The sequence below is a fragment of the Oncorhynchus mykiss genome, chromosome 12, assembly GCF_057628025.1.
Source record: "Oncorhynchus mykiss isolate SJ-2025 chromosome 12, ASM5762802v1, whole genome shotgun sequence".
Lineage (NCBI taxonomy): Eukaryota > Metazoa > Chordata > Actinopteri > Salmoniformes > Salmonidae > Oncorhynchus > Oncorhynchus mykiss.
In genome coordinates, this window is record NC_143033.1 from 17781013 (window position 1) to 17795000 (window position 13988).

A 13988-nucleotide genomic window follows, 5' to 3' on the forward strand; every position below is an offset into this window, starting at 1 on the left:
AGCCTACCAGACGAGCTAAATGCCTTTTATGCTCGCTTCGAGGCAAGCAACACTGAAGCATGCATGAGAGCACCAGCTGTTCTGGATGACTGTGTCATCAGGCTCTCCATAGCCGATGTGAGTAAGACCTATAAACAGGTCAACATTCACAAAGCTGCAGAGTCAGATGGATTACCAGGACGTGTACTCAAAGGATGCGTAGACCGACTTGCAAGTGTCTTCACTTACATTTCAACCTCTCCCTGACCGAGTCTGTAATACCTACATGTTTCAAGCAGACCACCATAGTCCCTGTGCCCAAGGAAGCGAAGGTTACCTGCATAAATGATTACCGCCCCGTAGTACTCACGTCGGCAGCCATGAAGTGCTTTGAAAGGCTGGTCATGGCTAACATCAACAGCATCATCCTGGAAACTCTAGACCTACTCCAATTCGCATACCGCCCCAACAGATCCACAGATGACGCAATCTCAATCGATCTCAACACTGCCTTTTCCAACCTGGACAAAAGGAACACCTATGTGAGAATGCAGTTCATTGACTACAGCTCAACGTTCAACATCATAGTGCCCTCAAAGCTCATCACTAAGCTAAGGAACCCGTGACTTAACACCTCCCTCTGCAACTGGATCCTGGACTTCCTGACGGGCCGCCCCAGGTGGTAAGGGTAGGCAACAACACATCTGCCACGCTGATCCTCAACATGGGGGCCCTTCAGGGGTGTTCACCCACGACTGTGTGGCAAACACGACTTGGGTTGCAAAGGGTCGGAAACTTTCCGGTAAATGTCTGGAATTTTTCCGAAACTGTTTTATGGGAAGTTAAGCCCGGGAATTTGGGGCATTTTGTTTAAATGAATCAAAAAAGGCTTATAAAAGGCTTATTGGCTTATAACAGTGAACCTTTGTTGTGGGATACACATAATTCAATTCTAGGTCTTGTGGCATATTTTGGTTAAATTATCCCCAATCCAATGGAATTGCAACCCTCTGCATGCACAGTGCATTCTTCAATCACATGTACAGCTGATTCTCAAGATCTTGCACACTAATGGAGATGCTATTGAGCCCACACTACTACACTGTCTGAGACAAGGACTACATGCTTTCTGGTAAGTTTTTATTACAAATTAGTATTTTTTATTTAACCTTTCTTTAACTAGGCAAGTCAGTTAAAAACAAAGTCTTGGTTTAACAGACTTGTTCAGGGGCAGAACAACAGATTTTTACCTTGTTAGCTCAGGGATTCGAGCCACCTGCCTCTCAATTACTGACCCAATGCTCTAACCACTAGGGTACCTGCCACCCTGATACTGGGTGGGGTGAATATATATTATATGACATACATTATTTTTTGGTATGGTAGCCTATGGAAAAGTGTGTTAAATCATTTCTAACTTGTTAACATTTTCTGCTAGTTAGTTTTTGCAACCATGTGGGTTTTTGCTTGCTTGAGCCTGCTAACTGAGGAGTGTTAATTCACCTGTTTACATACATGTTTCATTTGAAAACATTTATCTTACGAAGGAGTTGTTTAATCTAACTGCTTAACTATTTATCTGTACATGGAATTGTATTTGTGTTTTTTTTTTACTCCTTTTTTCTAATCTTTACAGGAAAATGCCACGGGCACTATCTGATGTGTGGAGACATTTCACTGCAGCTAATGTAGATGGAAAAGCTGTGTCATTTGCAAATACTGTGCCAAATCATTTGTGAAGAATGCAACAAAGATGCAGAATCATCTGGCCAAGTGCATAAAGTTCCCTCAGCACTCACAACAATAAAGGTTAAACCTCTGACCAAAGTCCCTCTACTTCTATTCGAGGTGAAAATGATGAATCAGACACCTTATCGATAGCAACAGCTCATGGTCCTGCTGGACCAAAAGTTTTTTTGACCCAATGGAGGAACGTAGTCAGAGAATGAAACTGGTTCATCTCATGCTCACAGGCAATGTGTATTGGAAGAGATTTCTGAATGTTCTTCACCCAGCATACACCCCTCCGAACAGACTTGCTTTACCTACTCATTTGCTGGATGCAAAGTTCAACGGAGTTCAAGTGAAGGTCAAGCAAATCATAGAGAAAGAAGACTGTATTGCAATCATCTCTGATGGGTGGTCGAATGTTTGCGGACAAGGAATAATTAAATACATCTCCACCCCTCAACCAGTATTCTACAAGAACACAGACACAAGGGACAATAGACACACCGCACCACATTGAAGCTTCCCAGCAACACCCGTTGGGGTGGTGTTGTCATCATGTTTGACAGCCTCCTGGAGGGGAAGGAGTCTCTCCAAGAAATGGCCATATCACAGTCTGCCGATATGGGCAGCCCCATCAAGAGGATCCTCCTGGATGATGTATTTTGAGAGAGAGTGGGAAGCAGCCTGAAACTCCTGAAACCTATAGCAGTAGCCATTGCACGGATTGAGGGAGACAATGCCATCCTGTCTGATGTTCAGACTCTGCTTGAGAGAATAAATCCATAATGCCCTGCCCACTTCACTTTTGCTCCAAGTAGAGGAAACTGCAGTTCTGAAATACATCAAAACGTGTGAAGACTTCTGCCTGAAGCCCATACACGCCCCAGGGTACATGTTGGACCCCAAGTATGCTGGCAAGAGCATCCTGTCTGGTGCAGAGATCAACAAGGCCTATGGTGTCATCACTACAGTGTCTCGCCACCTTGGCCTGGATGAGGGCAAGGTTCTTGGCAGTCTGGCGAAGTACACTTCCAAGCAAGGGCTTTGGGATGGAGATGCAATATGGCAGTCGTGCCAACATATCTCGTCAGCCACCTGTTGGAAATGGACTTTGTGGATCTGAGGCTCTTTTCACTGTTGCCTCCATCATCCTTCAAATTCCACCATCAGGCTCGTAAGAGCGCAACTGGTCCTTTTTTGGGAAGACACACCAAAGCACGCAACAGGCTGACCAATACAAGGGTTGAAAAATTGGTGGCCATCCGGGCAAATTTGAGGCTTTTTGAGCCTGACAAGGAGCCAAGGTTGGAAAGTGACAGTGAAGATGAGGCCTCAGAGTCTGATGTTCAAGAGGTGTACATTGAGGAGGCCCAGGGAGAAGACATGGAAGACTGAGAGGAAGACAACCAAAGCTTTAGTTTATAGACCATCATTTTACAGATGTATGTTGAAAATGTTTTTGGGAGATGCGATGGATCACTGGGGATCATTCAATATTCCCTTTCTTTTGTTGTTCAGTATGAAGAGTCAACTCACTTACTTAAAGTTCAATTCGTAACTAAATTGTTTTTTTACATTTCTATTGGAAGGATTTAATCATTTGCAATTATGTCTACTTATTATAAGGTACAATGTTTGTTTCTGTCTCCATATGATATGGTAAATATATCCCATACAAAAAACATCTACATTTAAATGGTATTAATATTAATTTGCATATATTACCGTTAATTCCCATATATTCCTGTTAATTCCCACGGAAAGTTTCCACCTCTGAATATTCCCAAAAAATTGCAACCCTAAACAAAACTCCAACACCATCATTAAGTTTGCTGACGACACAACAGCGGTGGGCCTGATCACTGACAACGATGAGACAGCCTATAGAGAGGAGGTCAGAGACCTGGCAGTGTGGTGCCAGGACAACAACCTCTCCCTCAATGAGAGCAAGACAAAAGAGCTGATCATGGACTACAGGAAAAGGTGGGCCGAACAGGCCCCCATTAACATCAATGGGGCTATATTGGAGCAGGTCGAGAGTTTCATGTTCCTTGGTGTCCACATCACCAACAAACTATCATGGTCCAAAAACACCAAGACAGTCATGAAGAGGGCACAACAACACCTTTCCCACCTCAGAAGACTGGAAAGATTTGGCATGGGTCCCCAGATCCTCAAAAAGTTCTACAGCTGCACCATCGAGAGCATCCTGACCGGTTGCATGGTATTGCCTGGTATGGTAACTGCTCTGCATCTGATCGTAAGGTGCTACAGAGGGTAGTGCGTACTAGAGGTCGACCGATTAATCGGAATGGCTGATTAATTAGGGCCGATTTCAAGTTTTCATAACAATCGGTAATCGGCATTTTTTGGACACCGATCATGGCCGATTACATTGCACTCCGCGAGAAGATTGCGTGGCAGGCTGACTGCCTGTTATGCGAGTGCAGCAAGGAGCCAAGGTAAGGTGCTATCTAGCATTAAACATATCTTATAAAAAACAAGCAATCTAAAAATAATCACTAATTAACTACACATGGTTGATATTACTAGTTTATCTAGCTTGTCCTGTGTTGAATATAATCGATGCGGTGCCTGTTAATTTATCATTGAATCATAGCCTACTTCGCCAAACGGGTGATTTAACAAGCGCATTCGCAAAAAACCACTGTCTTTGCACCAATGTGTACCTAACCATAAACATCAATGCCTTTCTTAAAATCAATACACAAGTATATATTTTTAAACCTGCATATTTAGTTAATATTACCTGCTAACATGAAATTATTTTAACTAGGGAAATTGTGTCACTTCTCTTGCATTCTGTGTAACAGAGTCAGGGTATATGCAGCAGTTTGGGCCACCTGGCTCATTGCGAACTGTGAAGACGATTTCTTCCTAACAAAGACAGCCAACTTCGCCAAACGGGGGATGATTTAACAAAAGCGCATTTGCGAAAAAATCATAATTGTTGCACGACTGTAGCTAACCATAAACATTAATGCCTTTCTTAAAATCAATACACAGAAGTATATATCTTTAAACCTGCATATTTAGTTAAAGAAATTAATGTTAGCAGGCAATATTAAACTAGGTAAATTGTGTCACTTTTCTTGCGTTCATTGCACGCAGAGTCAGGGTATATGCAACAGTTTGGGCCGCCTGGCTTGTTGCGAACTAATTTGCCAGAATTTTACGCAATTATGACATAACATTGAAGGTTGTGCAATGTAACAGGAATATTTAGACTTAGGGATGCCACCCGATAGATACAATACGGAAAGGTTCCGTATTTCACTTAAAGAATAAACTTTTTATTTTCGTGATGATAGTTTCCGGATTTGACCATATTAATGACCTACGGCTCGTATTTCTGTGAGTTATTATGTTATAATTAAGACTGATTTGATATTTGATAGAGCAGTCTGACTGAGCGGTGGTAGGCAGCAGCAGGCTAGTAAGCATTCATTCAAACAGCACTTTTGTGCGTTTGCAAGCAGCTCTTCGCAATGCTTGAAGCACAGCGCTGTTTATGACTTCAAGCCTATCAACTCCCGAGATTAGGCTGGTGTAACCGATGTGAAATGGCTAACTAGTTAGTGGGGGTGCGCTAATAGCGTTTCAAACGTCACTCGCTCTGAGACTTGAAGTTGTTCCCCTTGCTCTGCAAGGGCCACGGCCTTTGTGGAGCGGTGGGTAACGATGCTTCCAGGGTGGCTGTTGTCAATGTGTTCCTGGTTCAAGCCCAGGTAGGGGAGGGAGGGAAGCTATACTGTTACACTGGCAATACTAAAGTGCCTATAAGAACATCCAATAGTCAAAGGTATATGAAATACAAATGGTATAGAGAGAAATAGTCCTATAATTCCTATAATAACCTCAACCTAAAACTTCTTACCTGGGAATATTGAAGACTCATGTTAAAAGGAACCACCAGCTTTCATATGTTCTCATGTTCTGAGCAAGGCACTTAAACGTTAGCTTTTTTACATGGCACATATTGCACTTTTACTTTCTTCTCCAACACTTTGTTTTTACATTATTTAAACCAAATTGAACATGTTTCATTATTTATTTGAGGCTAAATTGATTTGATTGATGTATTATATTAAGATAAAATAAAAGTGTTCATTCAGTATTGTTGTAATTGTCATTATTACAAATAAATGAATACATTCAAAAAATTAAAAAATTGTCCTATTAATCGGTATCGGCTTTTTTTTGGTCCTCCAACAATCAGGTTCAGCGTTGAAAAATCATAATCGGTCGACCTCTAGTGCGTACAGCCCAGTACATCACTGGGGCCAAGCTTCCTGCCATCCAGGACCTCTATACTCAGCAGTGTCAGAGGAAGGCCCTAAAAAAGTAAAAGATCCAGTCACCCAAGTCATAGACTGTTCTCCCTGCTCCCGCATGGCAAGCGGTACCGGAGAGGCTCCTTAACAGCTTCTACCCCCAAGTCATAGACTGTTCTCCCTGCTCCCGCATGGCAAGCGGTACCGGAGAGGCTCCTTAACAGCTTCTACCCCCAAGTCATAGACTGTTCTCCCTGCTCCCGCATGGCAAGCGGTACCGGAGAGGCTCCTTAACAGCTTCTACCCCCAAGCCATAAGACTGGTGAACAATTCATCAAATGGCCACCCGGACTATTTGCATTGACACCCCCTTTGTTTTTACACTGCTGCTACTGGCTGTTTATTATCACTTTACCCCTACCTCGACTACCCTGTACCCCTGCACATTGACCCCCCCCCCCCTGTTTGTACACTGCTGCTACTTGCTGTTTATTATCACTTTACCCCTACCTCGACTACCCTGTACCCCTGCACATTGACCCCCCCCCCCCTGTTTGTACACTGCTGCTACTTGCTGTTTATTATCACTTTACCCCTACCTCGACTACCCTGTGCCCCTGCACATTGACGCCCCCCCCTGTTTGTACACTGCTGCTACTTGCAGTTTATTATCACTTTACCCCTACCTCGACTACCCTGTACCCCTGCACATTGACGCCCCCCCCCCTGTTTGTACACTGCTGCTACTTGCTGTTTATTATCACTTTACCCCTACCTCGACTACCCTGTACCCCTGCACATTGATGCCCCCCCCTGTTTGTACACTGATGCTACTTGCTGTTTATTATTACTTTACCCCTACCTCGACTACCCTGTACCCCTGCACATTGATGCCCCTCTGTATAAAGCCTCGTTATTGTTATTTTATTGTTTATTTTTTATTTATTTTTTACTTTAGTTTATTTACTAAATATTTTCTTAACTATTTCTTGAACTGCATTGTTGGTTAAGGGCTTGTAAGTAAGCATTTCACAGTATTTGTTGTATTTGGCGCATGTGGCAAATACAATTTGATTTGATATTACTGGACCAGAGTCAGGAAAAGCCAAGCAGTGATGTATTATAGTCAGGCTGCAGTAATTAGCTGGAGCACTTAGGCTTGAGACAAACACATTCCAACTGCTAGGGTCTAACTTGGCAGGGAGCAGGCCACATCAATTATATCTAACACCACAGCCAGTGTGTGTGTGTGTGTGTGTGTGTGTGTGTGTGTGTGTGTGTGTGTGTGTGTGTGTGTGTGTGTGTGTGTGTGTGTGTGTGTGTGTGTGTGTGTGTGTGTGTGTATTGTGTCAGGGTGTGTTCCGGGCCAGTTCCATTCCATCCTCTATTCCAACCAATGTCGGAGGGACTTTGTCGTCAGCTGGTTCCCTCAGCAACTGTCTGTCCAGTCCTCTCCCTGTATTTGACCCCCCCGTGGGGTCTGAGGTGGCAGAGCTCCAGACTGGTGATTACTTTGGGGATGTCCACTACTTGGTCCAGCTGAGAGTGCTGCTGCCCAGTCTGAACAATAAAACCTTTCCTAGGGGCCTGCAATCTGCATTGCTTGCTGTTTGGGGTTTTAGGCTGGGTTTCTGTATAGCACTTTGTGAAATCGGCTGATGTAAAAAGGGCTATAGAAATAAATACATTTGATTGATTGATTGATTGAATGAATGGTGGTTTGTCTTTCACACGGGGGCAAGTTATATCAGCTAAATGTGCCGGACACCTCCCATCCATTCCACTCAGACGATGTGTCTATTGTAGCTTACTAGAATGGCTTTTCCGTAGTGAGAGCACCACTTCACAAGACTCTGAGTTTATTATCCCATCCTGTGGACACATGCTAGGATGACAGTCAGGGTGCAGAATCATCCTGCCATAATATAATGTCAAAAAATCTAAACATCCAAATCTAATAAAAGAATGAAGAATCTAAAGGAGGGTATTCAGTCCAGTAAGGACCAGTGATGTCTCTATGGTTACCATCACAAGCCTCCATTCCACCGAATCACATGGCTGCTGCCCTCCTGAAGCCCTGCAGGCAGGCAGACACACAGACAGACACACAGACAGACACACATGCCAGGCTTTTATCAATATGTTGTTTTTAACAGTGTACAATCAATACAGGCTTCAGTGGCAGGATCAACAACAACAGCATAAACAACAACAACAGGATCAACAACAACAGCATAAACAACAACAACAGGATCAACAACAACAACAACAACAACAACAGAATCAACAATAACAACAACTACTGCTGAGCACAGTACACACATTCAGATTCAACAAATTCAGGTTCAGTAAAACGTACAATACAGTAGCTAACCTGAAGCCGACATCCAGCCTCCAAGTCTAGCTTCACAAGTCGAGGTTCTAGGATGAAGAATGAATGTGATAATATGGTGTATGGCTACGCACTGCGACTAGTACTCCACTCACTCCACCTGTTTCCCCTAAACCAGCTATACTCCAGGGCTTCATCCCAACAGTCAACACAGGCATCCTCTCCTTCATCTGCATCAGAGATACAATAACATACACACACATACACTGACACAGTCCAGAACAAAAGCAGGTCTAATGCTGATATAGAAGAGTGTTCTCAAAACAAGGCGTTTTACCTTTCAGAAGCAGGATGGCACTTAGACAGCTTGTCATAACCAGCAGATCCAATCTACAGTGACTGAAGGGTCATCTCATCTCCCAGCTCTCGACAGCCACATCAGCCAGAAAGCCTGCCACACTGACATCCCTACAGTATCACCATCAACGACTGGCCTTAGTCTGGTTATGATGTTGTTGTTATTGTTGTTGTGTTCGTCTGTGGTCTCATCAGCTGTGAGGTGACTAAGGCAGCATGAGAGGAGCGCTTGGTGTGAAAACAGCCATCAGAGAAAGAAAAAAAACAGAAGACATCGATTCGCTCGCTCTTCATCTTTTCACCTATCCCCTTTTTCTCCATTCCTCCCTTTGTCTCCACCTAAACTGGAGCTAGGAAGCCCAGTTACCATGGAGACGCACGAGGCTGTGATGTGATTGGTCGGTGTTGTTATGATGCATCGAGTCCGAGGGACGGCCCACTGGTTAATCAACGCTACTGCACTCCTTCATTCCTCTCTCTCCCTCTGTCTTTCTTTCTCTATCTTTCTCACCCCACTTCTCCCTTTTTCTCCCTCTCATCCATCCTCTCCACTGTGAATGTTTATCTTTTGCCTGCTCTCCATATTTGTTACATGGTAATGGTATTCATAGGACAGGATATATGTGTTGTTTGCTGATCTAAACTGATTTAAATCCTTTACTGATTCAAATCCTTTACTGATTCAAATCCTTTACTGATTCAAATCCTTTACTGATTCAAATCCTTTACTGATTCAAATCCTTTACTGATCCAAATCCTTTACTGATTCAAATCCTTTACTGATTCAAATCCTTTACTGATCCAAATCCTTTACTGATCCAAATCCTTTACTGATTCAAATCCTTTACTGATCCAAATCCTTTACTGATCCAAATCCTTTACTGATTCAAATCCTTTACTGATCCAAATCCTTTACTGATCCAAATCCTTTACTGATTCAAATCTTTTACGGATTCAAATATTTTACTGATTCAAGTGCCACAGTCACAGTCTCACACACACACACACACTAGCACGCACACACAGCGATCCACACGTAAAACAAAAGCAAGTTAGAATTTCTAAAAAAACAGAGGCACACTGTACAGGCTTTCAAAAACCTATTAATGACTGCAGAGGTCAGTTTGGAATAGGGTGAAGACATGCAAAACATACTGTAGCCTAAGTACACAGTACCAAATGACTTCCCACCTGCAGGGTGTCATAAAAACCATGTACTGTACCTATAACATTATGTGTCCCTGACCAAGGGTGTTGTATTGCATACTGGAGTTTGAATGAGCCTGCCTTGAATCACAACATGGGTCTTTCACTTTGACTACCAAATCACTGATCCATGCATTCATTTTCATAAGTCACACCAAACAACCCCCAGTGATCCCACCCTAGACAATGTAAATGCTGTTTTAGAAATGCTTATTATCATGATTTCAAATGTGTATAGATGATTATAAATGTTCTAATGGAATTCTAATGTGTCAATGTATCAGATGTTTGAATGTGTATGTCTGTTTTTCTTGTCAGACATGTCAAGAAAGGACTGACAGACGAGTTGGCTAAAGAACAACCAGATCTGGCAACCTGGCTAGGAGGGAAGAAGGAAACCAGAGATTGGAGAACAGACTTCTCATTCATAACAGCAGCCAACTGTTGGATCTCTCTCTCTCTCTCTCTCTCTCTCTCCATTTAGCAGACACTTCAATCCAAAGTGATTTAAAGTCATGCTTACATTTTATGTTTGGGTGGCCCTGGGAATCAAACTCACAATCCTTGCATTGCAAGCGCCATGCACTACCAATTGAGTCATACAGGACCACCGGGCTGTGGTGATGGATAGACGCGCTCTCAAAATGAAATGGCTTGCTGACAGGTCCTCCACCAAGTGGACACACACACACACACACACATAAACACATTAACACACACATAAACACACACACACACACAGTCCTTCACTGTTTATCCAGCCATTGGCAGAGCAGAGCCTGGTTAACCCAATCAGCCAGTCAGTCTGAACAGTCTACTGTAATATCCAGAGTTCAGGTCCATCCTGAACAGTCAAATCAAATCAAACTTTATTTGTCACGTGCACCAAATACAACAAGTGTAGACCTCACTGTGAAATGCTTACTTACAAGCCCTTAACCAACAGTGCAGTTCAAGAAGAGTAAAGAAAATATTTACCAAATAGACTGAAGTAAAAAATAATAATAAAAAGTAACGCAATAAGAATAACAATAACGAGGCTACGTAGGTGTTCCTTTTGTCCAGGTGGGAAAGGGCAGTGTGGAGTGTGATTGAGATTCCGTCATCTGTGCATCTGTTGGGGTGGTATGCGAATTGGAGTAGGTCTAGGGTGTCTGGGAGGATGCTGTTGATGTTAGCCATGACCAGCCTTTCAAAGAACTTCATGGCTACCGCCGTGGGTGCTATGGGACAGTAATCATTTAGGCAGGTAACCTTCGCTTCCTTGGGCACAGGGACTATGGTGGTCTGCTTGAAACATGTAGGTATTACTGACTCGGTCAGGGAGAGGTCAAAAATGTCAGTGAAGACACTTGACAGTTGGTCCGTGCATGCTTTGAGTACAAGTCCTGGTAATCCTTCTGGGATTCTGTTTAAAGGTTTTGTTCACATCCGCTACCGAGAGTGTTATCACACAGTCATCCAGAACAGCTGGTGCTCTTGTGCATGCTTCAGTGTTGCTAGCCTCGAATGCAAGCATAAAAGGCATTTAGCTTGTCTGATAAGCTTGCGTCACTGGGCAGCTCGCATCTGGGTTTCCCTTTGTAGTCCGTAATAGTTTTCAATCCCTGCCACATCCGACGAGCGTCAGAGCCGGTGTAGTAGGATTCAATCTTAATCCTGTATTGATGCTTTGCTTGTTTAATGGTTCGTCTGAGGGCATAGCAGGATTTCTTATAAGCGTCCGGATTAGTCTCCCACTCCTTGAAAGCGACAGCTCTAGCTTTTAGCTCGATGCAGATGTTTCCTGTAATCCATGGCTTCTGGTTGGGATATGTATGTACGGTCACTGTGGGAACAACGTCGTCAATGCACTTATTGACAAAGCCGATGACTGAGGTGGTGTACAATGCCATTGGATGAATCCCGGAACATATTCCAGTCTGTGCTAGCAAAACAGTCCTATAGTGTAGCATCCGCGTCATCTGACCACTTCCGTATTGAGTGAGTCACTGGTACTTCCTGCTTTAGTTTTTGTTTGTAAGCAGGAATCAGGAGGATAGGAATTATGATCAGATTTGCCAAATGGAGGGCAAGGGAGAGCTTTGTATGCATCTCCCGTGTGTGGAATAAAGGTGATCTAGGATTTTTTCCCCCTCTGGTTGCACATGTGACATGCTGGTAAAAATGTGTAAAAATTGATTTAAGTTTGCCTGCATTAATGTCCCCGGCCACTAGGAGAACTCTCTTGGTAGATAGTGTGGTCTACAGCTTATCATAAGGTACTCTACCTCAGGCGAGCAATACCTCAAGACTTCTTTAGTATTAGACATTGCGCACCAGCTGTTACTGACAAATAGACACCCTCTTGTCTTACCAGACGTAGCTTCTCTGTCCTTTCGTTGCATTGAAAATCCTGCCAGGTCTATATTATCCGTATCATCATCGTTCAGCGGTGAGTAATCACTGTTATGATGTCCAGAAGTTATTTTAGGTCATAAGAGATGGTAGCAGCAACATTATGTACAAAATAAGTTAAAAAACAAGTTACCCAAAATGCAAAAAGAACAACAAAATAGCACAATTGGTTAGGAGAATTAAAATGTCAGCCATGTTCTTTGGCGCCATCTTCATGTTATCTACTGTAACATCCAGAGTTCAGGTCCATCCTGAACAGTCTACTGTAACATCCAGAGTTCAGGTCCATCCTGAACAGTCTACTGTAATATCCAGAGTTCAGGTCCATCCTGAACAGTCTACTGTAACATCCAGAGTTCAGGTCCATCCTGAACAGTCTACTGTAACATCCAGAGTTCAGGTTCATACTGAACAGTCTACTGTAATATCCAGAGTTCAGGTTCATCCTGAACAGTCTACTGTAATATCCAGAGCTCAGGTCCATCCTGAACAGTCTACTGTAACATCCAGAGTTCAGGTTCATCCTGAACAGTCTACTGTAATATCCAGAGTTCAGGTTCATCCTGAACAGTCTACTGTAATATCCAGAGCTCAGGTCCATCCTGAACAGTCTACTGTAACATCCAGAGTTCAGGTTCATCCTGAACAGTCTACTGTAATATCCAGAGTTCAGGTTCATCCTGAACAGTCTACTGTAATATCCAGAGTTCAGGTTCATCCTGAACAGTCTACTGTAACATCCAGAGTTCAGGTCCATCCTGAACAGTCTATTGTAATATCCAGAGTTCAGGTCCATCCTGAACAGTCTACTGTAACATCCAGAGCTCAGGTTCATCCTGAACAGTCTACTGTAACATCCAGAGTTCAGGTTCATCCTGAACAGTCTACTGTAATATCCAGAGCTCAGGTCCATCCTGAACAGTCTACTGTAACATCCAGAGCTCAGGTTCATCCTGAACAGTCTACTGTAATATCCAGAGTTCAGGTTCATCCTGAACAGTCTACTGTAACATCCAGAGTTCAGGTCCATCCTGAACAGTCTACTGTAATATCCAGAGCTCAGGTTCATCCTGAACAGTCTACTGTAACATCCAGAGCTCAGGTTCATCCTGAACAGTCTACTGTAATATCCAGAGCTCAGGTTCATCCTGAACAGTCTACTGTAACATCCAGAGTTCAGGTTCATCCTGAACAGTCTACTGTAATATCCAGAGTTCAGGTCCATCCTGAACAGTCTACTGTAATATCCAGAGCTCAGGTTCATCCTGAACAGTCTACTGTAACATCCAGAGTTCAGGTTCATCCTGAACAGTCTACTGTAATATCCAGAGTTCAGGTTCATCCTGAACAGTCTACTGTAATATCCAGAGTTCAGGTTCATCCTGAACAGTCTACTGTAATATCCAGAGTTCAGGTCCATCCTGAACAGTCTACTGTAATATCCAGAGTTCAGGTTCATCCTGAACAGTCTACTGTAATATCCAGAGTTCAGGTCCATCCTGAACAGTCTACTGTAACATCCAGAGTTCAGGTTCATCCTGAACAGTCTACTGTAACATCCAGAGTTCAGGTCCATCCTGAACAGTCTACTGTAATATCCAGAGTTCAGGTTCATCCTGAACAGTCTACTGTAACATCCAGAGTTCAGGTCCATCCTGAACAGTCTACTGTAACATCCAGAGTTCAGGTCC

At 43.2% G+C, this 13988-nt stretch overlaps 1 protein-coding gene across 4 annotated transcripts in view; it reads right to left on the reverse strand.

Annotated features, from left to right (window-relative positions):
* LOC110537074 (membrane-associated phosphatidylinositol transfer protein 2) overlaps positions 1–13988 on the reverse strand; it is a 91267-nt gene that overhangs the window by 65153 nt on the left and 12126 nt on the right. The window contains exon 1 of one of the 4 annotated variants that reach the window (XM_036937061.2): positions 8675–9040. The exons of 2 other annotated variants lie outside the window; for them this stretch is intronic. The gene's annotated coding sequence lies outside the window, so the exon portion shown is untranslated. Of the gene's footprint in view, positions 1–8674; positions 9041–13988 lie in introns of those variants that run through there. One more of the 4 variants, XM_036937058.2, reaches the window with a different exon arrangement.